At 39.8% G+C, this 26,447-nt stretch overlaps 1 protein-coding gene across 5 annotated transcripts in view; it reads left to right on the forward strand.

Moving 5' to 3' along the window:
* The window catches only part of cadps2 (Ca++-dependent secretion activator 2), a 260,717-nt gene that overhangs the window by 89,839 nt on the left and 144,431 nt on the right, over window positions 1-26,447 (forward strand). The gene's annotated exons all lie outside the window — the stretch shown is intronic.

Genomic DNA, 26,447 nt, shown 5'->3' on the forward strand with positions numbered 1-26,447 from the left:
TTGTCCATGTTACAGAAATGGCTGCACGCATATCTGAAGGAGCGTACAGTCACCTTAATTCCCCTTCTGATGATGAAGGAAATCAAACCAGCAACCTTCTTGTCCTCTCACAGGCTCACCTCTCTGACCTTTCGACCCCTCCCTGCTGCCTCCTTATTGAACTGTTTCTTGCATTTTTAGAACTCTGATTGCAGTAAATTAAACGTAGAACATAAAGGCTGTAAAAAAATGACATTTTCCTCCACAGCAAACAGCCTCATTACCGGCAGACTGTGCAGAGCATCATGAAGGTCTCAGTGTCTCAACACACTGCTGCTCAGTAATTAGATGGTCACAGTGAGCACAATCCAGCCTGTAACAAAACATACTGGACTTCAAAATGTAGGAGTGCTGACGTAAACCCAGAGTGAGGATGACAGCTGTAGAATGAGGAGGGAGTGGAATCATGGGATTGAACAGTCCAGCTGTAATAAACAGGCTCAGAGTTGAGAGGAAGTAGATTTCAATCTGTTCTCCCTCACATGAGTTTTCGAGTTTAGAGTGAGCCAGTTGGGTTTATACAGAAAAAACTGACAGCAGCAGTAGTCTGGTAGATGGATGCAGCTCATTGTGTAGCTGCAGAGCTCCTCCACACACTTGGGTTTGCTTAAAAAAACATAAATTCAGAGTTACAGTCCCTCTGCTGCCTGCTTCCTCTGCAGTTAGGAGGAAGAGAAATGGTGTGAAGTAATGATTCTTAGAAAGCTCCTGTTGAAACCACACACACACACACACACACAGAGTGCGGTGGTTTATTTATCACGATCGATGGTTTCCTCTGAGCTCTGCGTTTTCAGCTCTGGTTTGGATACGAGACACAGAGAACAGCAGCTGTGTAGTGATGCTGAGGGAAGAACTGAATCTACAATTGATGTGTTTTACATTCTTACAGCAAAAATGAACCAACCCCCCCCCCCTAACCCACGAGCCTGCTGACAGTTAGACCTGATACATAATTCAATCTGTTCTACAACTTTGCAGAGTTTGATTGTAAAAAGCAGCTATTTCAGTTTTCAGTGAACAATTATTAAAGATCTGCTATTATGGTCCTTTTTGACCCATTTTTATTAGGGATGCACGATATTAGCGGCACGTCATCGGTATCAGCTGATATAAGCTCTAAAGTGAAATATCGGTATCGGCCAAAATGAACATTTTCTGCTGATTATGAGAGGCCGATATGTCGCCTTCTCCTCCGCCGCCTGACTGTGTTTCCCTCCACGGACTGTTTCACCCTGACGGTCCTGGTGTTTCCTCCGCAGGCTGCACTTCACTCAGCTGCCCGTCAGACCAGCTGCTTCTTCTAGCGGAGGCTAGCTGGCTGTGCTTCCCTCCGGTCATGCTGCTGCTAACGCTCTGCTAGCCTCTCAGCTAACGTTAGCCCCGGCTCTCCGTGTGGATCCAACCGGAGCACCGAGCCCCGGTTTGTTATTCAGGTTAAAGCGGGAAGAAGCAGCTGGTCTGACGGGCGGCTGAGTGAAGTGCAGCCTGCGGAGGAAAAACCGGGACCGTCAGGGTGAAACAGTCAGCGGAGGAGCTGCTGTGTTCAGCTGCACAGATAGGAAACACTACGGCTAACAGGATATACCACTCTGTTTGGGGAGTGGGGGGAATCTTCTTTTCTCTTCGGTGTATAACGGCGGTTGGCAACCAGCGTATCAGGTGCATTACCGCCACCTTCTGCTCTGGAGTGTGGACCAGAGATTAAATCCTACACATTAATCCTGTCTGTCTAATAAACTCTAAGAAAACTCTACTGCTGCTCCCACTTGGCAGGTTCATTAAAGTTTTAATGCTGAGCTCCTGAACTCCAGTCTTCCTCAGTTCTTCCTTCATATATTGTCTTTCTTGATCATACTTAGTACAATCTATGGTTGCATGTGTAATAGTCTCCTCAGCCAGCTGGAAAAAAATATGTGCATATATCGGTATCGGCATCGACAATCGGCCACAATGAGTTGGAAATATCGGCATATTGGATATTGACAAAAACTCCAATATTGTGAATCCCTAATTTTTATAAATACTGAATATATTTTACTATTTTAAATGTATCCGTCACATTTTATCCACCTTAGATTTCTCTAAACCCATTTTCCTTACAGCTGAGATTCTCCTCTGTACTCCAGCAGGTTGTTTCTGAAGCTATTTACATGAAATTTTATATATATATATATATCTAGTGATGTATGAAGCAGAGTCTGCTCCTGAATGTGGGAAGAACCTGCTGTAGCACAGTGAAAACTTGAACACGATGTCTCAGAACAGTGAGATCGTGTCTAAGTTTTCTCACAAAGTTAAAGTAATTTTTTTTCAAAGGCATCCAGAGGTCACTAGCTTAGCTTTAGCACAGATATATTATATTCGTTTAGCTCAGTAACAGAAAGAAACCATGTTTCTCCATGGTGGTGATGGATGCAGCAGGGCTCAGGTTCTGTTCTGGAAGTTGCTCGACGTCCCCTTGATCACATTCTTCTTATATAAATCCATTATAATGTTGTCGTCCTGTTTTCATGCTGTAATTCTTCTTCTACTCTGTGCACACAACATCTATTTCCTGTCTCTTCAGGGAGAGGGACCCTCCTCTGTTGCTCTTCCTGATGTTTCTTCCATTTTTCCACATTAAAGGCTTTTTTTTTAGTTTTTCCTTATTTGAATTGAGGGTCTAAGGACAGAAGATGTTGTATTGCTGTACCGAGTCTTGTTAAGCAGACAGTTGACTGTAAAATGTGCTGAACACACACACACAACCACTCGCCGTTAACGGAGGGAAGAATTTCAGCCGTTCCTGATGTTAATTTCCATCCTCTGGGAGGCTGTACAGACTGTATGTGGTGTAGTAATGAGTACCACCTCAACACTACTTGCTTTTGAAGCACAGATTTCAAAATGTCAAAAGACTTAAAAAGACTGAGTAGATAGAATAGAGTAATATTATAGCACAGGAGGCCCCACCATCAATCCATCCTAAAGCTAATGTTTCTTGTTTTCCATTATTTCAGCCCTTCAAACAATTTTGCTTCAAGGCAAAACTTTCTTTTATAAGCAGCTTCCATTTCTGTCGGGCTGCATCTTTTTCTCCCATCAGAACGGTGTAAACAGGCAGTTTGTACTGTTTCATTGACACATAAAAAAAATTGATTGAATTTCCTTTCAAATCTCAAATCTGTGCAGCGTGATAAGAAATGATTATCTTTCTACCTCCAGCTGACATCATCATCATCATCATTAAACCGCATCATCCTCCAGGTAACAGGCTTCACAAAGATGATGAACAATTATGTCAAACACTATTTTATTTTATTTTTTGCATTTTGCCTTCTGGATAGTTACAGAAACTGTATTTGCTGCAAGATTGCTGTTGACCTTTGACCTCCGTACATTCATAGTTATTATTAATTCCTCTCAGTCTCTGTGTTCAGTCTGACCTGCAGAGACGTCGGTCATCTTCAGTCTGCTGAAGCTTAAAGGTCAAATTTAAAGGTCACAGACAGCATGAAAATAAATAATCAATATGCAGTTTGACAAGAACCTGCAGAATTAAAAAAAAACAACAGATTCTCCAGCTGGACATTCGTTCAGTTCATTCATGTCACGTCACTTTACAGGTGTTCATATGTTAGTAGTGTTTAGGCCTTGCTTTTAGCCTCTCCTTCCTCTCCAGGAGCAGGAATCTCCTCCAGAATTATGTCTCTCATTCATTCGACTGCTTCGTCATAGCGATGAGCTAACGTGTGTTGTTTACAGCCTGATATTACTTTCTATCAGGGATTGATGCACTCTGTTTACGATGTGCTGACTAACCTCAGAACCCACTAGAAGTGTGTGGGGTTGTATGTATCTACAGAGACTCTGCTCTGCCTGTGTTTTCTGTGTTCAGGATGTTTCTGTGCGTCAGCCTTTGGACAGTGGGTGTGTAGCCTCCAGCCAATAACAGCACGCAGAGAGGTTGAGATTTGTAGCGTAGCGACCAGGTTACATCGCTGTCTCCGTCTCTCTCCTCTGCGCCGCTCTGCTCTCTGTCTCTGTGTCATGGATGTATAAAGAGCAGCAGGTCTGTGTGTCTGTTGACCGAGGACACACACGCAGAGCGGAGAGACCGCAGCGGACAGGATGAAGCTCTGCATTCACACAAAATCAGACAATGCAGCAATTTCCTGCAGTGTTGTGTGGAGGTGTGGCTGTGGGTGTGGGTGTGTTTATTTGTGCTTTAGAACTTAACCGCCATGAAACAATCAGAAAATAACGTTTTATTTATCTGATTGACCACTGCTGCGCTCTCTCTCTGGCTCTGGTGTCATTAGCTGAGGGGGAGGGGCCAACTTTGAATGGTGTGTTTACAAACATCAACCGACAAATCCCGCATAGTGCACCTTTAAATCAGGTTTATTTATATGGCCTGTCTGATATCACAGACTGTGTGTTTGTGTGAGGAACATGGGGAGAAACATCTGGAGAACTGACTCAAAAAGAGACTTTCCTAGCAGTCTCTCCACAGACAGCTTGGAGAGTCTTTATCATATCATATCATATCATATCATATCATGTCATATCATCTAACATTGTCTTGTCTCTCTTGATGTGCTGGGTTGGGGTACAACGGATCACAAAACTCACAGTTCAGATTGTATCATGGTTTGGAGTCATGGATCGGATCAGTTAAAAAAAAAAAAAAGGGAGACAAAGGGAGACTTTGTTTTTCATTTATTCTGTAAAACTCTTAAAGGAAGGAATGTCTGCCTTTGGTCTTAAATGAAAACAACATTCAAGATGTTCAATATTTAAATAAAATCTATAAAATCTATAAAATATTCAATTAAATTGAATTCAATTTTATTTACATAGCGCCAAATCACAACAAAAGTCATCTCAGGGCACTTTCCACATAGAGCAGGTCTAGACCGTACTCTTTAATTTACAGAGACCCAACAATTCCCCCATGAGCAAGCACTTGGCGACAGCGGCGAGGAAAAACTCCCCTTTAACGGGAAGAAACCTCGAGCAGAACCGGGCTCTAGGTGGGCGGCCATCTGCTTTGACCGGTTGGGTTGAGAGAGAGAGAGAGAGAAGAAGGGAGGGGGGAGAGAGACACAGAGAAGCATGATAACAACAATAACAATAACAATAATAGAGATATGACTAGCAATAACAATAGCAGTAATAGCTGGAGCCATCTGGATCCTGGAGTTTCCTGCAAGATGAGAAGGCACAAAAAAAAACCTCCGGGGAAGAAGCCAAGTTAGTAACATGCATTAATGGTACATGAATGCATACAGATGGAGAGAAGAAGGGAAGAGCTCAGTGCATCATGGGAAGTGCCCCGGCAGTCTAGGCCTATGGCATTCAATACTCAATTGCGTATGAGGCATGATACCTCTTCCTTTAAACATGGTAGTGAATGAAACAGTAGCCTGTGTCCACATCATCAAAACTTGTCCTGCAGCTTGTTGAACGAGCCACCAAATATTCACCAGTCAGTTAGCAGCTAGTTGGCTAATTAGCTGCTCAGCTGCAGCACATTAAACAGCAACACGACACGCTGTCTGTCCATGACTTGTACTTACAGCAGTTTTCTTACTTTGTCTCCAATTAGACATTAGATTTTGCAGTCAATCCGTGGTCCACATGTGTGCCGAACCAATGGGGGCGGTCCGTACGGCTCATGGATGCACTTAGGCTTTCTAAGGATGCATGGGTTCACCCTGAACTGGTCATCTGATCAGTCTGTCACAGCACAAACAAACTGTTTCTTCTTCCTCCAGCACTGTCCACCACCTCCTCGTCCTCCTGCAGCTGCCTACCAGAACCAACGAAAAAACCAGTGGGTCCTCTTCTTGTGTTTCTCCTCCTTCTCTGCATTAAAAATGTCGCCCACAGTCCTGAGTATCAGGCCCAGGTCCTGACGGTTTTGGGCGGTTGCAGTGTAGAGTCGGTCCTGGAGGCTCTTCGACTCTTCCTCCTTTGATCTGAGCTCAGCGTAGATCTTCATCATGATGTCGTTCAGTCCCGTCTCAAACTGAATGTCCCTCCGCTGCTCGGCAGACCGCTCTGATCTTTCGTCTTCGATCTGTTTCTTGATCTGCTGGATCTCTTTCTGCAGGTTGTCACATTGCTGACTCATTGTCTCCATACAGGACAGATTGTTCACTTCCATCGTTTCCATTCTTTGAGACAAGTGCTTGTTCAGTTTTTCGAGAACCTCGTTCTTGTTGCTGAGGTCTCTGTTGTCTTTCCGCAGGGACTCGTTGTCCTGTTGGAGGGACTCCGTTTCTCGGCGGAGGAACTCGTTGTGTCGTTGGAGGGCGAAGAACTCGTTCTTCAAGTCCTCCACAGTCCGGATGTGATCGTAGTTAGGCCGACTCATTTTCTTTTCTCTTAAACTATCTCTGCTTATGTCTGCTGTTCACGTTTCAGAATGTAAACTGAGGAAAATCTCACCAGCAGCAGCTTCAGAATCCCAGTGATGATGTCACAATAGAGAGAACAGACTGTGATGTCATCAGAGGCTCATGTCTCTGTGATTCTGGTTCCACAGTCTTGAGTGTCTGAAATCACTCCCTGTTTATTTTATAGTGCACTACATTTACCCTACACTATTTTATTTTAATGTCTGAATGCTGAGTGTAGGGCTGCAACTAAAGATTATTTTCTCTATTCATTGATTAGTTGTTTGGTCCATAAAATGTGAGAAAATGGTGAAAAATATCGATCACTGTTTCCCCAAAAGTCCAATACAACGTCCTCAAATGTCTTGTTTTGTCCACAACCCAAAGATATTCAGTTTACTGTCACAGAGGACTAAAGAAACCAGAAAATATTCACATTTAAGAAGCTGGAATCATAGAAATTGGACTCAAATTGATTAATCAATTATCAAAATAGTTGGCAACTAATCAATCAATCAGCTAATTGTTTCAGCTCTACCTACATTTTCCTCAAAAATTTCACAATGGAACAAAATAAATAGTGTCTATGGCGTTCAGTCCCACAGTGAAATGCTCATGTGTTGTGTTTACTGCCAGAAAAAATGAATAAATCTTTGGGTGATTTGCATAAACACATTTCCCTGAGGAGCACGACGTCGCCTCTCTGGCGTCTCTCATCGGGCTCGCTAACATCACCAGCAGCTCTGTGTGAGAGGCACAAACTGAGGCTTCAGCTACAGATAGTGTTCTGTAGGTTTTCTGATGTAGTTGGTGTTACTGGTGTTACACGGTGTCGGGGCATTCACCCATTACAGCCTTTTCCCACCACCCATACCACCGTTTTGCTTTTTTAAAAATAGAAATAAAACCCAATTAGTTCATTTTTGCATATCAGCACCCATGTTGATCAAATAAAAAAGTCTTAATTTGTAAAATACTAAGCGTGTTATCAATACTTAGTGGGATGACGGAAGCTACAAGTATAAACCTAAGTGTCTGTGAGTCACTTAAGCAGCAGCAGAGTCTCAGCACAGAGCAGCAGAGTGAGACGTCTGTCCTCCCTCCTGCTCTCCGCTGTAAACACACGGAGCTGTTAGCGAGCAGCTGCTCTCATGTCTCCGGGTGTCGGTGCTTGTTTTTGGCAGAAACTCTCCTGCCTGCTCAGCCTGCTCTCGGTGTCTCTCTCCGGATGGCAGGTGAGTAGGTCCGGTTCTGGTTCTCTGTGAGCTCATGTGCCGCAGACTGGCTGTACACGAAGGACGACCTGCTGGCAGCAGCCTGAACTCTGTTGTCACTAACTCTTAAGTAAGGGAAAACTAAAAAATGTAAACTAAAAAATCTAACGTTAAGGATCAAAGTAAGCGTTCTACAGATACTGAGCATCATCGACGAATATCTCATCTTGTAAAATGTCCAGTGTAACCAGTAACAAAAAAGTTTATTAACTGATGGGAAAATGTTCTCTCTGTAGCATCCCCAGTGTTCTGACATTTATACTCACACCTTCCCACTCATTTTAATAACAAAATGTTTCATACAGTACCAGTCAATAGTTTGACTTCAGTCTTGCCTATTACATCACGATCAGGGAGAGGAAGAGAATTTGAAACTGAATTTTCAAATCCGATCAGATAGAAATAAGCTAATGTTGAGCAGAAAAAGTGTTTTTTACACACAGTATGTGTGCTGTTGGAAAAAAATCATGTGTACTGTGTAAAAAATGATTTAATGTGTTGTTGCCCTTTAGAGAGTCTCTGAATATGGAGTAGAAATCTAAACCACCCTGCAAGGGAAACGATGCATCAGTAATCCTCAGTGATTCTCCTCTGCTGCTCGCTGCTGTAACTGGCTCCAAGCATAAATAGCTTCCATTTACAGATTGCTTCATGGCCCATTGAGACATCTTTCTCGCCTGTATAACAACCAGAATGTGCCTGTTGCCAGGACGGATTCTATTATTGTCCTGCTTCATTAGAGGCCGGAATAGAAACAAGTGAGGCTGAAGGAAGAGAAAAGAGAGAGAGAGGGAGAAATGAAAGCACCTGTGTTTCTAGGTTTTTCATTAAAATCTTGGTGCCATCACCAGGGATGTAAAGACGAACTGATACGAGTCAGAAAATCGGCTACATTGATACACAACCACAGGTCTGACCCCAAGTCTGCACAAAATTTGTAAAACATTGTTGAAGCTGTTAAAAAAAACCATACGTGTTGGTGTGTGTGAATCGCTCCTCTCCTGCTGGTTTACTACATTTCTCAATCACACACCTGCTTCAAACATTCACCACATTCCCACAGTGAGAGAAACGTCGGTGCCACCATGTTTACTGCTGCCTTTTGTCTTAAAAATGTGCAGCAGTGTCATAAAATATGCAGAGGGAACCTTTCATCTTGCTACTAATTTATGAAGACGATGATGACAGAAAAGTCATTGAAAGTCAACACAGGGAGAGTAACGCTAGCGTTAGCAGCTAATGCTACTTCCAACTGACCACCAGCTCCTCTGGTTGAAGGCAAAACTCTTACTGAAGCTGTGAGGCGTTACTGAAAATACCAAACTTGAGGTAAACACACAGTCAGCAGCTAACAAGTTATCTCTAGTGTATCTCTGCCCATGTTTACTACTGCTGTTGTGGCAGAAGACATACTTTTCTGGAGTATTTATGATTTAGTATTTGAAATGAGTAATGAGGAAATTGCTGGTTTATTTTAGTCACACGGTACAAATATGAATTCCTAATTGCAGTTGAAATGAATCAAATCAGCAGCTTTTATTGCTTCTATTGTTATAAATCTTTCTGTATTGTTCTTGTATCTGATCATGGACTACAGTATGTATCTAGATACTATCAAAATATAGAAAACTGTTCTTTAAAACTGCGTTGGTCAACGTTATTTATATGCAGATGAAATCAAACGTGAAAGGTTCCTCTGGTAGTTGGGAACCTGCAGAGATTTATCACCAACTCTGCAGCTCTACAGAGGTTTTTAGCCTCTTTTAGCTTCTTGGTTAGTTTGATAGTTCTGGTTTTACTGCACATGTGCAGAAGAGTTTGTCCTCCCAAGAAAAACGACACAGCAGGTCGTAATGTCAGTCGCTCATAAATAACATATAGTTATGTTTGAGTGACAGACGCCATCTAGTGCAGTGTTTTTCAATCTATTTTTTCTTTCAGTCGAAAATATTAAAAAATGAGACACTGTAGTCTATATTAACAATATAAAGTCATTCTCGTCAAAGTGTCTTGAATAGGAATCAAATAAACACAAAGAAAAAATCTTTCATATTTCTACTCACTCAGTGTGAAACCTGGGCCTGTTTGGATGAACACAGAGCTGATATCCTGGCGGGAATCGAAGACAGACAACAGCTCTCAGTCTCTCTCTGTTTTTATAGCAGTCAGGCTTGAAAAGTTCACCTCACACAGATATGTTGTGGAAAATGGGAGCAATGTCAAAATAGCTTTGTTTGCCAGAATGAGGAACTCTGTGGCAGTAGCCAATCAAAAACTGTCCAAAGGTAGATCAGTAAAGTTCAGCAACGTGGTAGCTAGCTTTAAGGCCTCTCTCATTTACCTTTTTCTCTCACACACCAAGCACAACGGAGTCGGTGTCGTTGCATCCCCGGTGAAAGTAAATCCAAATGAAAGATAACTTTCGCTGTATTGCCTCACGCCAGAGACGTTGCTCTAGCTCGCCGTCTTTGCTTTCTTTTGACCTCCACTCATACCAGTGCCTTCATCTGGGTCCGGCCATGGACCAGCCCTATACCTACGATTGTCCATGAGTGAGTGATGAAGTTTCACCATTGGTCGGTTGGCCGCGTTGAAGTTTCCTCATTGGCTGTTACTGTTTCAAAATGAATCGGTGCAGGATGATGGAAGTGGAGGACAGCAGCGTGACGCAGAGTGACTGTGTTTCCTGCTCTGAGCTCTGACACTTTCTGCTCCGGTGTTCAATGCAGTGAAGTCAGCTAAACTGTTTAAACAGGCGCGCAACATCTCTGAGTCTCCTCCTCGACCGTCCAGCGTGATCGACTCTCCGGCTGGCAGCGCTGTCAGCAGCCGGCAGGAGAGATGCTCCGCGGCGTGTTTGGATTTTATAACTGAACTAATACCAGGACGCAAGCTTTTTATTTCTCTGACATTTTCACATCACAAACAATGAACAGCAGCATTAAAACACTAGTCTTGCAGGTAAAACATGAACATGAAACGACTCATGTAGCTGTTATATCAATTTAGTGTGGGGCGGCTGCTCTGAGCCTCCTGAATTTGCACCGAAAATACTGTCAAAACTTTAATATACAGTTTCCACTGCAGCCTCCATGATCATCGACCAGGAAAAGGCGCGTAAGAGGCAGAAGGCAGATTGCACAGTGGAAAGTATGTTCTTGCAGCTGCATTTGTAACCTTTGTTTTTAATCAAACGTAGCTTCACCATGTCATGTGATATCCTACTTCAGTATACTCTACCAGCAAATATTGCTGGTAAAATTGCAGATGAACATTTAATATCCAGGGATTCACATTATAGACACTATAATGCTGACTGTCCCTGTAACACACTGACCACAATTTCACACATTGACCATACACGGCCCTGCCGTATAGTAGGTTTTGACCTAGTCTTGTTTTAATGGAATCAAAGAAATGCCCATTTTTTTGTCACCTAGCAACCTTTTCTCTCTAGAATAGTTGATCGCTGAGCATATTGTGCTCTTGACTTCTCATGTCAAAACACTCCTGTGGAGGAAATCTATCTCTCCTCCGCCTGGTTTGGTTGTGATGCTGCTTCAGTACGAGGCAGGTGAAGCTTTACAGCAGCAAACACCTAATCTCCATCCAACCTCCAGACCACAGTGATGCTTTATGAGTCTTGCTGCCTTTAAGATCAGTTTAATTTGTCTGTTTTTCCTTCTTTCTTCACCTACAGGAATTACAGTTTCTCTGTTTGTCTGTACAGTTACAACTTTACAGCATATTGTACAGTACGGTTCTCGGAGGCGTTGGGATTTTCCACTCGCTCTCTCTCTCTATGTGACTCACTGGCATCTTTAGTCATGCTGTTTCCTGAATGTCCATTTACAGTCATCTAAAGCCTCATTTAACCCAGACTTTTGTTATGTAAAGACTGTGTGTGTCATTTGTAAAGAATAATATTTAATTTTCTGAGCTACAGGAATTCTTAGTCTTAGGATTCCTTGACACAAACCAATTAGTTACAACTTGGAGCTCATTAAAAAAACAAAGCATGTTGTGAAATATTTGTTGTGAAGCCAACGATTTGATTATAATTACTCATGCTCATTCCCTAAAAGCTCCACTGCCCCCCCCCCCCCCCCCCTCCCTTCTCCACCTAAATTGAGTAATAAAATCTGGCTTTTAACAATTCACCATCTCCTAATTGACCAAAGATTAAAGAAGAAAAGAAAAACTAATCTGTTTTCAAACACACATTACAGCTGAGGTTACTGAGAATTTAATTGGGATAGAAGTATGAGTTTTATGACATTTTATAGACTAAACGACAAATGGATTACTTGATAAAATAACTGACAGATGAATTGATAATGAAAATAATCATTAGTTGCAGCCCTAATACCTAATATGTGTGTGAGCAGCGCTGTGAGTTGATGTCGGAGCTCTCAGGTTGGTGGGTTCTGAGCCTCCTCCGTCATTTGGTCTTTGAGAGTCCTTCAGCTAAGAACAGATGAGGAGGATGAGGATAAAAATACAGACTGCAGAGATGTGAGCGAGGCTGAGAGAGGTGTGCACTTCTGTTTCAGTGATAGGAAGGATGGAGGGAGATAAAAATAGAAAAGAGGAGGACCTGCAGCTGGCGATGGATGGAGAGTCCAGGTGTTTGGATCAGCTGGCCTCTGAAGATGAGTAACAGTGACAGTCCGCCGTCTGTGCATGCGGGTTTGCTGATGGATAATCCAAAATTTCACTTTGAAAATGAAACTATTTCCAGTTTTCTCCCTCTATTTTAAAGATGCTACTTTCTAGAGCCACAACAATTAGTTGATTAATCGATTGGTTGCCGACTATCAAATTAATCGCCAACTATTTTGATAATCAAGTAATTGTTTCGAGTCATTTTTTAAGAAGAAAAACTTCAAATTCTCTGATTCCAGCTTCTTAAATGTGAATATTTTCTGGTTTCTTTTGGTCCTCTATGACAGTTAACTGAATATCTTTGTGTTGTGGACAAAACAAGACATTTGAGGACGTCATCTTGGGCTTTGAGAAACAGTTATCGACATTTTTCACCATTTTCATAGAGAAATTAATCGACAAATCAATCAATAATTAAAATAATTTTTAGTTGCAGCTTTACTATTTTCTTATTTTTCAGACCTCAGGTAGTCAGAATTGGTTGAGTAACTACCTCTCCCTCATTCTGTGATGTTGGGGTGCCTCTGGGTAGCATTTAAACATCCTCCTGTATGTTAATGACTTACATGTCTCTATATGCAGACGATACTGTCATTTTCCTCACAGACCATTTTTCTCACACACAACGTTACATGACTCACAGATTGAACAACTGTGTTTAGAAAATGTCTGGTTCTTTGATGGACAGTTGAAGGTACAAGACTATACATAAAGATTTCAGGGTATTTCAGCAAGAAATAGCCGATCACCAGCTTAAAATCTGATCACGTGACGTTGTAAGGTTATAAGACAGCTAAATATTATTAGTGTTGAGAAAACTGATTAGTTCAGTTTTAATTTAAGGGTCACTTTTGATTGAATTCAGGCACTTCAAGTTGGTTAGTTGTGAATGTAGCCCTGGTTTAGTCCAGTATTCTCTGTTTGGTTCTTTTATTCACAGATATTTTGACCAAAAACAGGTGTTTACTCAGCTGTGGAGGGCGTCCGCTGATTCTGTTTGGGTTCTGTCTCTGTGTGTCGTCTCTCATTAGTTTAACGGGACAGGTAGATGAAGCTCTAATAAATTAACAGCCGCTCCAGCAACAGCCAGATCTCAGTCTCAGTCTCTGCCCCCCCCCCCCCCCCCTCATTTGTTCTTTTGATTCCCGCTGTAACTGATGACAGGGTGTAATTGTAATTGTGTGTCATTTCTCTGGCAGTCTTTCATCTCTTTGTCAGGTGATTACTCTGTGATCAGCTGCTTATATTCAAAGCAGGTCCTTGAGTCTGTAATAAGACAGCTGTTAAACAATAGCTTGTTTGTTTTTTTTACTTTGATGCTGAAACTGTTCTGTACATAATGATGAAATATCTGAAGATGATTGCTCAAATCAAAAGGTTAATATATCTGCGTAAATTATGTGCCTCATCGGTTTCTAATTTCATTACAACAAAGCCAGGTCAGTTTTCTTTGAGATTACTGTTGTCCTGCAGTTTTTCATTAAAAATGCTTGATTTCTGCATTACTAAGAAGGTTGAAAGCAGGCAGAGACACAATAATCCTTTTCTTTTCTTTCATAGACAGTGTGAGGTCACTGTGATTGACATACAACTCCCCTCATTAAATCATCAGTGTCAGTATTTCCCCTATAATAGTGCACCAGGCCATTTTTTTTAAATGTCAAAAATAATGTCAAATATCCATTCATTCGGCAATCAATAGCGTTTGGGAGTCCCTGTGCAGCGCTGTTTTGAAACACGTCCGTGTGGTTGCCTGGGAAACTCCAGGTAGCGTAGCTCCTTTTAAGGAACAGGGCAGTGCTAAGCGAGTGAGTGGTTAAGCCAGAGAGCGAGTGTCAGAGAAGTAAATGCTGCAGCTTGTTAAGACCATGAAAAGTCACATCTGTTGTTTCCCGAACTGCTGGAAAAGTGAAGGGGTTAGCTCCAAAGTTAGCAACAATGAGTTAGCATAACCTGAAGATGCTAAACAGAGAAATAGAGAACGGAGAAATGTGTGGCTGCTAATCTTCCCCTCCCCTTGCTTGATGTAGTTAAAGTATTGCAGTAAAAGTACATAAGTATTATGAGCTTGATGTAGTTAAAGTATTGCAGTAAAAGTACATAAGTATTATGAGCTTGATGTAGTTAAAGTATTGCAGTAAAAGTACATAAGTATTATGAGCTTGATGTAGTTAAAGTATTGCAGTAAAAGTACATAAGTATTATGAGCTTGATGTAGTTAAAGTATTGCAGTAAAAGTACATAAGTATTATGAGCTTGATGTAGTTAAAGTATTGCAGTAAAAGTACATAAGTATTATGAGCTTGATGTAGTTAAAGTATTGCAGTAAAAGTACATAAGTATTATGAGCTTGATGTAGTTAAAGTATTGCAGTAAAAGTACATAAGTATTATGAGCTTGATGTAGTTAAAGTATTGCAGTAAAAGTACATAAGTATTATGAGCTTGATGTAGTTAAAGTATTGCAGTAAAAGTACATAAGTATTATGAGCTTGATGTAGTTAAAGTATTGCAGTAAAAGTACATAAGTATTATGAGCTTGATGTAGTTAAAGTATTGCAGTAAAAGTACATAAGTATTATGAGCTTGATGTAGTTAAAGTATTGCAGTAAAAGTACATAAGTATTATGAGCTTGATGTAGTTAAAGTATTGCAGTAAAAGTACATAAGTATTATGAGCTTGATGTAGTTAAAGTATTGCAGTAAAAGTACATAAGTATTATGAGCTTGATGTAGTTAAAGTATTGCAGTAAAAGTACATAAGTATTATGAGCTTGATGTAGTTAAAGTATTGCAGTAAAAGTACATAAGTATTATGAGCTTGATGTAGTTAAAGTATTGCAGTAAAAGTACATAAGTATTATGAGCTTGATGTAGTTAAAGTATTGCAGTAAAAGTACATAAGTATTATGAGTTTGATGTAGTTAAAGTATTGCAGTAAAAGTACATAAGTATTATGAGTTTGATGTAGTTAAAGTATTGCAGTAAAAGTACATAAGTATTATGAGCTTGATGTAGTTAAAGTATCGCAGTAAAAGTACATAAGTATTATGAGCTTGATGTAGTTAAAGTATCGCAGTAAAAGTACATAAGTATTATGAGCTTGATGTAGTTAAAGTATTGCAGTAAAAGTACATAAGTATTATGAGCTTGATGTAGTTAAAGTATTGCAGTAAAAGTACATAAGTATTATGAGCTTGATGTAGTTAAAGTATTGCAGTAAAAGTACATAAGTATTATGAGCTTGATGTAGTTAAAGTATTGCAGTAAAAGTACATGAGTATTATGAGCTTGATGTAGTTAAAGTATTGCAGTAAAAGTACATGAGTATTATGAGCTTGATGTAGTTAAAGTATTGCAGTAAAAGTAGTGGTTTGGTCCCTCTGACTGATATATTATTATATATGACATCATTAGATTATTAATAGTGAAGCATCAGTGTTAGAGCAGCATGTTACTGTTGTAGCTGCTGGAGGTGGAGCTAGTTTACACTACTTTATATACACTTAGCTAGTTTAGTCCAGTGGTTCCCAACCTAGGGGTCGGGCCCCTCCAAAGGGTCAGCAGATAAATCTGAGGGGTGGTGAGATGATTAATGGGAGAGGAAAGAAGAAAAAACAAAGTTCTGATACACAAATCTGTTTTCAGTTTTTGGACTTTTTCTCTAATCTTTGATTTTTGCTGAAATATTGGATCATTTGAACATTTCTTGAAATGAAAGCATGTGAGAAGTTTAGAGGGAAAAATCACTATTTGGTGGAGCTGTTAACAACTCATAGACATGTGAAATGTGACCCCGACTACACACTGCTTTTTGTAAGACGTCAAAAGACAAAAAGGTTGGAAACCACTGGTTTCATCTTTAACAATGTGTTGTATTTTAAAAGCTTGTTATATTATCCATTGTGTCAAATCTTCATCTGAAAAGTAACTAAAGCTGTCAAATAAATGTAGTGGAGTAGAAAGTACAATATTTCCCTCTGAAATAAAGTGGATTGGAAGTATAAAGTAGCATCACAGTGCAGTACTTGGGTAAATGAACTTGGTTACTTTCCACCACTGTTTTTGTCTTTCTCTTTTGTCTTTGTCCTGTTGAATGTCTGTCAATATTTAATTTCCCACTTTAATGTCAATCCTGTCTGAATCAGGCTTTATTTGTCGTTTCAACACATACTTTACATTTTCCTGTGATTTTAATCGGTAAAGGACAAAACTTTCCTCATTTACAATCAGCTGTGTTGTACAAAATTAGTAAAATTCTAATAAACCTCCATCATCCGAGGCCTTATTGTATTTTCAATTTTGGAGATTTATTTGTTACCACATTGGATTTTTTTTAAACATTTTTAACATCAATAAGTTTGATATTAAAAGCTCCTTCACGTGCAGATAATACTAATGACTCCTTTGGTCATAAAACCTTTTCCACAATCACTAGATTATTTTAAAAGGAGTATTTCTCAGTTTCTAAAAAGGTGATATATAGAAGATGAGAAGATGATTTCCTTCAGACAGGCATGACACATGTAAGAGACGGACATGGTGTTGTTTGACATCTCCTAAAATCCGCCTCTATATCTTCAGTATTTCACTTCGACAGCCTGATGTTTGGGATGCGTTCACCACTCTTGTGCTTCCGTACAGTTTACAGATTAAGCTAAACTATCCTCATTATTGTGTGAGAAAACTCTTCACTGAAACACGCTCACCAGACACGTTCCTTCGTGTTTTTTTTCTTTTTTAATCGGCGTCTTAACAGTTTGGATGCGAGTAGTCAGCCTCTCTGACATGTTGACACACCGCAGAGACTCTGATTAACAGCTTTATATAAAACCTGGTTGTCATAGAAATGTTCTGTGAGGCAGAATTAGAAAAGGCTTCCAACCAAAGACCACAAAATAGAAGTCATGGTAACAAAGCCGGCATGTACTCTAATCTGTGTGTGTGTTGGTTAATTTTAGTACAAGCAGCCAAAGCGTGGGTGTGTCGGTATCGTCTCTATCGTCCTCTTCCAGAGAAGGAAAAATTAATCAACAGAGACTTTAATGAATTTCACATCTATAAAATACCGTGTCTGTAAAAACAGATTCTTAAGAGATCAAATCATCAGAATAAAATCACGTTCTTCTTACTTCTTAACTGAAGTTTTTATGAAGAAAAACATCAGTCGGCTCTGTTTTTATCATTTGGGAACTTTATCTGAACAACATCATTTTCTTTTCTGTGTCAGATTCAGAAACTGTTATCACAAGACTGTATTTCCCAGACAAAAGCTGTCAGTGACGAGACAAAATCCTGGGTCGTAAATCAAAGACGACGACGGTCCTAGATCCCGCCGTTTGACACATCGTTGTGTAACACCCCCCCACTGCGAGTCACTAGCATAAAGAATGACGATAAAGCAGGTAAATAATAAATATTTTTATTACAAAAGTTCAAGGCAGGAGCTGAGTTTCACTAAAACACACCAGTGCACACTGTAATCAATAAGTATTACACACATTTCAAAATTTACACGTGTGATTATTTTCACTGCAAACAATTAACATTCACGTCACGTCCTGACTGCCTGACTGGGATTCAACCTGAGTGCAGGAAGCAAACAGGTCAACAATAAAACAAACAAACAAAAATGAGGAAGAAAACAAAACTAGTCCGTCCTGAGGGTAATACTCATATCATTTTCCTGCTGCCAGCTCAGTTGCCAGGGCCGACTAGACAGAAAAAGAACCCCCCCCCCCCAAAAAAAAACCAAAACAAGCAAACAATGAAAATATTCCCACAGCAGGAGCAGTTAATGAACAGCTGATGATCTGCAGGGAAACAAATATTAACAATCTTAAAAACATTTATTACATGATTATCAAAGTAAACCTACCGGCTACCAGCCGTCTTCAACCCTGCAGGGAAGCAGGTCTGAAATACATGAAAACAATTAACATCACACACACACATTCAACCCTGACGGGATAAAACACTACACACAGAGAACAGCCTTCAGCCTCCCAACTGTTCCTGCACCTTTGTCCTCCCTGCAGTCAGCATGGACTGAGATATGCACCTGCCTCACTCCTGCAGGTAGCTCTGAATATCTGCCAAACCTCACTGATTGATGCATCTCCCCCCCCTTTTTTTTGCTACTCGGTGCCAGCTGCCAGACCAAAAACAGACTGTGTCACAATTCTGACAGTATCAGAAATTTAGGACCAAAATCTCACAATCTGACAGCTGCTGCAACTCACGACTACAAACAACCGATCAGAAGACAAACAAGATGATGCAGAAGTAAGAGAATCTGTCCTCCTAAGAAAAACAACAGAATCAGTTGCTTCTGCAAAAACAACATATTTTACATTCTAGCAGCAAAAGCAGCTTTATTGACACAATGGGCCTATTTTTATTTTAGTTATATATGTTATGTTGAGTTTGGTGTCATATTTAAACCCCAGAATTCTTTCAGACGAAGACATTATGATTCCAAGTCAAACAAGTGTTTCTGTCCTTGTGAAGAAAGTCAGACAGTCTGTTTAGTCTGACTGCCTTCATACCTCAGAGAAAATCTGATGAATACCACAGATTTTTTTAAATCACTCAAGAGTGCCTCTTAAGAACAAATCTGTTCTGTCTAAGTGCTTCTTGCATGAGGCCCAATAATTCTGAGAGAAATATCGAAGGTCATACAACCAGAACATATAATCTTTTCTACTTTTATCATTACTGCTCAAATTCAAGATCCAGAATTCCTCCCTCTTAAGGAGCAATTTCTCCAAATCTCCCCCTTTCTTTAACAAACAAACCTGCTCAGTTTCCATATATTTAAACCCTAACCAGGTCATTTTTGGTGCCTAAATATAACCAAACCTAAACCACAGCGATGTCACATCATAAAACAGATTTATTTTTCCACAGATTTGTTTGTCTGTGAAAGAACAAATGATGATGTCCTGCGTGTTGTTCTTCAGTCCAACAACATATTTTGTCTTTTTCATTTGGAGAAGTTATCGCAGCAAGGCTAACGTCACCACTGAAAATAGTCTTCTGTCTGGAATTGTTAAGAAAAATGTTTATGAACCTCTTTGTGTAACTGCTGACTGAAACATGTTGTACAAAGAGTTTGACGAGTGATGGACAAACAGAGTTATCTCAGTGCTGTTAATACAACTGAGTGTGATTAACAGTCACAACCAGGAAGGCAAAGTCAAGAAGTTTTTGTGGTCAGAAAAACAACTTCTGCAAACACTTTATACCCATAAGTTTAACAGCTTCTGAGTTATAATACCTTAATGATTACTAACATCTCCACTGGCTGCTGCTAGCTTCATCCATTCAGCATTTATTAACAGTCAGAAGAATCAGAAAGTTTCCGTCTACATGTTTTCCATGTGCATTATGAATTTTCAGTAATAAAAGCTGAATATAATGCCAACAATTTAAAATGAAAAGCTTAAATATTGAAAAATGCTTCAGTTTTTGCAGAGGAACAAATATTTGCATATCAATAAATGGATGGTGTAATAATGGCTGATTTTCTAAATAATCCCCAGAAATAAACAACAAAGAGTGCGGCTGACAAAACCACCGTTAACTGGAACAGCAGCTACCAGAGTTGATGGAGCTCTTAGACACGTTTTTCAATATAACACTTTTTAATCAACAAGGAAGTTCTAAGAGATTAACATAAGACCGAAAGGGTAAAACGGATTAAAATAAAACACAGGGTGATATAAAAAGATATAGGATTTAAAAAGACTTCAATACTACACAAGATAAAAATAAGCTCAAATTTAATTAAGCTTTTTATTTATTTATTCAGGAAATCTCATTGAGATCAAGATCTCTGTTGCAATAGAGACCTGAGAACATGTTACATATGTATGTTCATTCACGTCCCAGTAAGAACACAATCATCATACACACTCACAGACACACAACCGACAACAATCACAAACATTATGAAGAAAATCAGCCAGCGAAGCAAAACTTTATTCATAGAGAACATTTCATTCCAGGTGGAAACACAACGTGCTTCACAGATACCAGAGAACCAACCACATAAACAATGTAAATAATATACAAATAAAACATCAGACATACGTAAACACAGTTAGAACAGACAAATAAATAAATAATAAGACGTGTGAGTTAAGGCCTGCAACAAATTAGACTATGGAAAAATGGACATTAAAGTGCTGAGTTGGAAAATAAATGTTATTTATATACAGTATAGAGTAAATAGCAGTGGGCCTAATATTGATCCTTGAGGGACACCTTTATCTATAATTTGGGGGCTTGATTTGATACCATCAGCAACAACAGTAGCAGAGAAAGATGATTTAAACCACCTGTAAGAACAAGCATCAAAACCCACAGAAAGCAGCTTATTTAACTAAATGTTGTGATCAAGTGTATCAAAAGAACTCAAACAAAAGAGTACAAATAACCAAGCAGTAACCTCCGGGGCTGAAACATGAAGCCAATGCAGATGTACCAAAAACTGCAGTTCCTTGAATGACCACTTGAGGCTCCAAAAGCAAGTCAATCCCCATAGACCCCGATGTTAAAATGTCCAACTTTACAGCAGAAATAAACATGTTTACAGTCTGGTACAAACAACGGTTTTGGTCTCTGTAGCTAATTTCCTCTTTCATGACAACTGTACGGGGGGTGAATTTTTTTATAACTCACCTGTTTAAATTTTATTAAGCCGTAAAGTTCTGCATAATGAAGGACATGGCTGCTTTGAGTGACAGGTCCGCCAGCCGCTAGGTGGCTTGTTTCAGCCATTCAGCCCCGCCTCTTTGCCCATTTGTGATTGGCTGGGAGTTAGGCAGCGTCACGTACTGTCAAGATGGCGACGGCCGGAGCGGCTCACTTTGAGCTTCAAAACCGCTCTTCAGAAACCAACGAGTGACGTCACGGTAACTACGTCCATATTTATATACAGTCTATGCAAATAACACATCACATCTTTTTGTCAATATTCACTCAAAACTCGCTATTTGAAAAAAAGACATTTATTTTGCTGGCTTTTTAAAAAATGTCCCTAAAGTTTGTGAAGAATTTAAAAGGAAACTAACCAGAATACTTCCTGAGGAATCAGAAAACGCTTTTAAAGTTCGCAAAGTTTAAAAAGAGACACAAGATCTCAAAAAATAAGGAGAAAACACAGTAAGGCTCAAGCTCAGTATTTATTATAATTATTATGATACATTATTATTAATTATTATAGAAGTATAAACACATCTTAACCCTCTCCTCCACTCTCGGACACAGATTCAGATTTCTACAGCGAGTAAAGAGTTAACAATAAAAACATGTGATTTTAAAAGTGAACTTTTGAGAAGCTGGGTTGACCTCCATCAGTCTGATAATTAATTTCAGTATCTCCCTCACAGCGTGGAGCTAATTAGAGCTCAGTGATCAGCAGACCTCATCAGTAACGACTTCAGAATGACTAAACACGTCGGTTCAGTTTTCATCTCCGCATGTCGGAGCGTCAGCAGTCAGCACGCTCGATCCACACGACCACGTTTCTGATCAGTTCTGTCGACTTAACGGTGACAGCGGGAAGAAAAAAAAAACCAACAGCTGTCAACTCGTCCATGTACAAATCTCCATGTCTCAGTAATTAGAGCAGGCGTATGTCAGGCCTGACAGGAAGTGGTGACATGAGGTAAAATATTTTATTAAATAACTATTTTTGTTTAAGATAAAAAAATCTCCACAGGTGAAATTGTCACTCATCCTTCTCAGGAGCTAAACTACTTTTTGTGCTTCATAAGCAAATTTTGTTCAAACATCTAATTTTTTTGTTTTAAAAAAAGAAGAAGAAGAAGAAGAAGAAGAGGGAACTGGTTGACATTTTTAACTATGCATTCAGGCTGAAATATCTCAACAACTGCTGAATAAATTGCCATGAAATTTTGTACAGACATTCATGAACCCAAGACCGTCATGCAATTTTTTTGAGGGATCACAGTCTCACAGTGCATATTTTAGACATATCAGGCTTTGTAGCATAAAATTCCTCAGACAGTGTTTCCCTGTTGAGCTGCAGGTGGAAGTATAATAACAAAAAGAGGAACTTTGACACTAAAAAGACTGTAACGTTGAAAGATATCTACTTGATTTGACTCATTTGGACGCTGAAGCTTCATATTAGCTTCAGATAAACGTTGAAATACATTTTGCACAGAAGGAGGACTGTGGATTTTGTCCTCCATCACTTCCATTGTAAAAAAAAAAACATGCAAAACCGTGCATACACCATTTCCTGTATGTAAACTGGTATTTATAAAGACTTCATGTGCAGTGAGGATGTGAACACCTCACACTGACTTCAGACCAGCGTCCTCATGTTTTTCTAAAGCGATGTGAGGCTGATGTGATGAGGTGGAGATGAAATTGTTTTGGTTGATAACCAGCTGTGCTGACTGTGTGATTTATGAGGTTTACACAGGAGTCAACATTTTAATTTGCTGTTAATATTCTTTTTATTTCATCCTTAGTTGTGACAAAGCTTGTAAAGTTGGTTTAGATATGAGCTACTAACTAATAATTGTCATGTTGATGATGGGTTACAGGTTCATGTGATGAATTAATGATACGGACGCTATAAAGAGCTGCACAGCTGAGCGTAATGACAGCTGTTTCGCTGTTAGAGAAGCTCGCCGCTGAAACACAATCTGTGAAAATGCATTTATTTCTTTTCCTGTTTGTTTCATTGACAGGTTACAGACTAGTGCAGCAGGCAGAGAATTGATATGAAAACAGCTGCTTAGGGGCTTCTTCATCCGTTTATGGCTGATTACGGGAGTGGAAATGAGGCTCATGCACAGTTTCACAATGACTGAGATTAATAAAACAGAACCTTGCGTACACACAGCTCTATAAATCTGATGAAAGCAATGTATCTGCATGAATGTACAGAGTTTTATGTGTGTGTGTTTCTGTCATAGACTCCTTTTGGGGACAAATTTCAGATTTAAGACCAGTTAATTGGGGACAGCTTGTCCAGTTGGGGGACAGAAGCTGTGTCTCCAAATGGGAACGAGCTGTTTGTTGGGTCAGTGTTTAAGGTTAGGGTCAGGGTAAGTCTCCAGGAAATTAAGAAGTCTATGTAAAGTCCCCAAAGTTGACATAAGTAAACGTGTGTGTGTGTGTGTGTGTCAGCTGGATACTCCCTCCTGTGCTCCTGGTATATGGATAAGGATCCTGGCTCGCCAAATATCAATCACTTGAAACACACAGAAACAATCTCAGACTCATGAAAAAAGCCCACCTGCACACATCAGGGGAAATTATCCCCGATTAGTGTTGTACAATAATTTCGTTACCATTGGTAACCATATTTCTGTATCAGGGTTCTGCCTGAATCACCAGCACTACACTGTTAGAGCCAACCAGAGTTAATGCTGTCAGTTTAATGTGGGTTACTTGAAAATCAGTGAACTTTTTGTTTACTGACACACAAATATATGTTATAAGTCCATTATAATTTTGTTTTTTTATGCTGTATCGCTGCAATTTGTCTTTCTTGGTCTTTTCTGCACCCACATCTATTTCCTGTCTGTCCATCCTGAGAGATGGATCCTCCTCTGTTGCTCCTCCTGAGGTTTGTTTTCCATTTTTTTCCCTGTTAAAGTGTTTTTTAAGGGAATTTTTCCTTATCTGAATCAAGTGTCTAAGGACAGAGGATGTTGTATTGCTGTTAAGACCCCTGAGGCTAATGTGTGATTTGTGATTTTGGGCTGTAAAGATAAAACTGACCTGACTTAACAGGGAAACAGGCCAACATTTCATGAGCAGTTGAAAAATATTCTCTGACTTCATACTTCGCTGTGCTGGTTATTGCTCTCTGGTCCAACTTAATATCCACACAGACTCTACCACAGGATGCTGCTTCAGGGCTGAGTTAAGTACAAACTGACCCAAGAGATTGATTTTAATACTGCACAGACCTTGAAGTACTCCCTGCACCACATGAATCATCTTCAGTCAACACATGAACAGAAGAAACCTGCAGAACAGGGTCAAAGTCTAATAATAATCTGATTGAGCCTCATTCAGGAGCATGATCTAGTCACTTCTAGGACCAACATGTTTGTGTGTGGTTCACTGCTGCAGGTATCATTGCTGTTAGGATGAGTCTTTACCAAATACACTTCAACAAGTACTGTGTTGTACATCAGATCCCTCTAAGCACTGCTTCCATGGACTGTAGTCAAAACGCAACATGAAACTCAGTTAAATTTGCTGAAAAGTGAATGTTTACTGGTTACATGATTATATTTGAACATTTATGTCTGACTTTTCATATTGAATATTGAAATATAGTCATTGAAATGAGATCCAGAACATTCAAACATCTTTTGATCTGCAAATAGGCCAAAGTATCAAACCTCAACATTTCTTAAATATGGGCTGAAATGTGTCTGTAACACCGAGCTGAACGTTGGCATCAAATGTCTGCTCAGATTCATAATCATGTTTACTTATTATTTGATTGGATAGTTTCTGATTTAAATAAAAATATTAGTTTTTCACAAGCAGTAACCTCTGGGGCTGTAAAATGAAGCCAATGAGGAAGTGCCACAAACTGCAGTTCCTTGAACGACCACTTGAGGCTCCAAAAGCAAGTCAATCCCCATAGACCTCCAACTTTACAGCAGAAATAAACATGTTTACAGCCTGGTACAAAAAACGGTGACAGGTCTGCCAGCCGCTAGGTGGCTTGTTTCAGCCGTTCGGCCCGCCTCTTTGCCCATTTTTGATTGGCTGGGAGTTAGGCAGAGTCACGCACTGCCAAGATGGCGACGGCCAGAGCGGCTCACTTTGAGCTTCAAAACCGCTCTTCAGAAACCAACGAGTGACGTCACGGTAACTACGTCCATATTTTTATACAGTCTATGGTTTTAGACTATTTTATTTCAGAAAAGTTCAACAGTTTCTTATGTTTGACAACATTAAAGTTTTAAAAATGTTAACTTCTTTTGTTCAATAAGAAAAAGATGTCATGCACACACAAGTGTCCAGTACACATGGACTTATAAGAACCCAAAATACAGCTGCGGAGGTGAAACATTGGTCAAACACAGACAAGAACAAAACTTCTTACATTACAAACAAAGAACTTTGTCTTCAGCACCTTCCTGAAACACAGCTCAAGTTTTTTATAATCATTCATCCAGAAAAAATCATCAGAGGACATTTTACTGAATAGTGTCGCCCTTAAATCATCATTTAACGAGCAATAAAACATAAAATTGACTTCATCTTCAGTCTCCCGTTAATCACACAGCAAACGGAGTCTTTTCTCATCAGGGAGACATTAAACCAGCCTGTTTCTATAGCTGATTTTAATTAACCTGAACATAATGTGCACACAGAGATCTTTGACTTCTGGATAAATTCTGCTTCACATAAAGCTCATCAGACAATATGTTCTTAATTTAGGTTTGTACCAAACATCAACAGACCGTCTTTCTTGGTACATCAGGAACAGTTTGCACTGTGCGTCATGAATATTACTCAGTAATCTGTTTCACCTCGTTAATCAGGACGGGGCGTCCGTGTTCAAAATGTTCTAATTAAACATCTTTCTAGTGAGCTGCTGTTCAGGAATATTCACAAGTTCCAGAGTCGAATCATCTCACATTTATATCTGACATTTGGCGGTCCCCATCCCATAATACTAACGGCCAAAACTGGTGTAAGTTTATGAACTCCCACAACTATCGAATAGCTCGTTATAGAAGCAGAAGGCGTCAGGGTTACGTCTTCTTCTGTAATTGTGGCTCTTGTTTGTTTCTCAGGTCAGAATTTGCTCCTGAGAGCTGCTCGCTGTGACTAAATGAAGTTCGCTTCTCTGTAAACGAGACTCTGACAGCTGATTTTTTTTAAGTGATTCTCTGGGAGTCGTTTTAACACAGGCTCAAATTAAACAGCTTATCTCTTCTCCGCTGTTATCAGCATTTGAAGGTTCCTCTTGTCTCTTTGGCTTCAGGCTATCGGAGCTTTTTTATCTCCGATTGTCGTTTTTAGACGCCTCTGCTCATCACAGATTTGTGAAACGAGGTTTTCTG

This window comes from Thunnus albacares, chromosome 7 (genome assembly GCF_914725855.1).
Source record: "Thunnus albacares chromosome 7, fThuAlb1.1, whole genome shotgun sequence".
Lineage (NCBI taxonomy): Eukaryota > Metazoa > Chordata > Actinopteri > Scombriformes > Scombridae > Thunnus > Thunnus albacares.